This window comes from Asparagus officinalis, chromosome 7 (assembly GCF_001876935.1).
Source record: "Asparagus officinalis chromosome 7, Aspof.V1, whole genome shotgun sequence".
Classification (NCBI taxonomy): Eukaryota; Viridiplantae; Streptophyta; class Magnoliopsida; order Asparagales; family Asparagaceae; genus Asparagus; species Asparagus officinalis.
This window is the reverse complement of record NC_033800.1, coordinates 29,503,767-29,506,246: the sequence shown is the minus strand read 5'-3', so window position 1 is coordinate 29,506,246 and position 2,480 is coordinate 29,503,767.

Below are 2,480 nucleotides of genomic sequence, written 5' to 3'. Positions count from 1 at the left end.
TCCCTCCCTCTCTTCTCTCTAACTCCTCTCTCTGTCTGATGCCTCTAACCCTTCACCACTCCTCCTCCATTTATAGCATTTTAATTGTAATATAAAATAGGTTAATGGTTGGTGTAATAGGTGGGCTGAGTTAGGAAATAGTTGGGCTAAATGTAGGGAGTTAGGTGGGTCAAATACAAATTTGATTTTCCCTTTTTATTCAAAGTCACATGTAACATGGTCGACAGCAACAGCAATAACCGATGGTCAACAATGCCGCCGGAAATCCTCGAGTTAATCTCCGATCGCCTTCCCCTCGCCGACTTCTTCAACTTTCGCGGTGTCTCCTCCCGATGGCTCTCGGCCCTATTAGGCCAAGCAAACATAACCAACCTCAGCAAATACAAGCCGTGGCTCATGTTCTACGACATTCACGATGACAAATGCTATTTCTATAGCGACTCCTATCGCTGCACTTTTACGTGAGAATATGAGAAGCAACACGGGTCTGATGTTGGACTCGGATCTTTTACGTGCTGATGACTGGGTTCATTGATTTGGAGCAAAGGGGATTTCTATATCCTCAATTAGCATTTGTCTTCGTTGCCTACGCTGCGAATATTTAGGTCGCTTCCCTGAGATTGTAAAGATCGTAGATGGGGAGGACGCGAGCAATGAGGTGAAGATTGTGCAAGCTGCATGGATCCTAGTTTTTTTTTTTCCCTTCAGGGTTATCTGACAATCATCCAAAGTTAAAAGGGGTTTTCTGATATTTAGCCTTTTTAAGTCCAAAAGGTATAATGCAGGATCGTACCAAGTCCTTGTATCGTTTTGCTATATTATGTTGAGAATACCAGGTCTTCATATAATGTTGAGAGTTAGTGTTGAATCATAGAGTATAGATTAACAACCTCATCTATTCTCTATAATTGAAAATTTTCTATCAAGTTTTAAGAATTTGAACTAAAGACTATGGGTTTTTAAGGGATTTTTACTTTTAGGTCCATTTGTTTACTCCTATTTATTTTTAAACCCACCCAATATTGTTTGTATCTCTAAGCCCAACTCTTTTTCTGTATTTATCTTTAAACCCAAATTCTAAAATACAATACATTTAGTAATTGTGTTTATACAGAAGCAAGGTAAAAGCCCTAAAATACCCCTTTCCCCATATAAACCTCTCTCTCCTCAAAATTCTCTTTCACCCGATTCCTAAATTAAAAAAAAATCCCCGTCGCCCCCGCTCCCGCCGCCGTGACCCAGCTCTCGCCGTGACCCAGCTTCGTCGTCGTGACCCAGCTCTCGCCGAAATCCCCGTCGCCCGCTCCTGCAGTAGACTCCGTTGCCGTGACCCAGCTCTCGCAGTCACCGTTGTTGCCCGTCCCAGTCATCATTGCCGTCAAAGTCGCTGTTTCAGGTATTGATTTCTCACAAGCATTGGCTGGGTTGCCGTCGAACTTTTTTATTTTTGATATTTGGATATTGACTGCGTAGATAATTATTGGCTCTTAAACTCAACAATTTTAGCTTAGTTGTTGCGTTTATATTGTTTTGAATTCATGACTTTATAATTGAGGATTGGTATTGGTTTTCTTACGTTTTTAAGTTCATAAATTTTTGCGTATATTCAGTCCCAATTCTGGGACATCTAAAGTTTGATACAAATGTCTGTTATTGTACATATGTTAACATTTGCTACATTTCACTGAGCGAGAAGAGGAAAAAATATCATAGGCTGTAAATAGGTTGATATAAAGCTAAAGCGTGGTAATTTGAGTATTGAGATTGTCTGTTACAATTTTGTTTGTAAATATGATACAATTTTGTCTGTAAACATCTGATTCTGTAAACATTTGATACAATTTTGTCTGTAAATATGATAGACAACTAAAGTCGCCTTATGTTTTATGGTTGCAGAAAATTCTATCTCATGGCTTTAGTGCGAATTCCATCGAACATTGGGTACTTCCGGGACCTTCAAAATCAGATTTCTACTTATTTATCGGAAGATCAACGAATTGCCCTTCGTGACACTCCATTTTATGGCTACTTAGATGTTCCAGATCTTCCAGTGCAACCAGTTATAGTGGATTGTTTGTTGGGAGTATTTAATGTCGAAAAAAGTAGTTTCAAAATTGGAGGAAAATGGACCTCCTTTGATGTTGAAGAAGTTGGGAGAATCACGGGTCTTCCGATGGGAGGATCTATAGTAGACACGCGGTTTCATAGAAGTGATCGCGATACAATCTACAAGCTTGTCTTTCATATAGTACCGCGGCTGAAATTGAAGAAGATAGTAAGCGTGTGACTAGAAAATGAAAGAAGAAAATTGACGAGGGTAAGAAGAAGGTTGTGTGTGCTAGAAGAGATAGGATGGGTGAGCTTATCAAGCAGATGGCCGAGCGTAGAGATCCTCTTTTGCCACATATGCCCGTGGCTTTCATTATTGGCTTTATATTATGCCCCCAAGCTAGTATGAGTTGTCCCTTGTTTGCATTTAG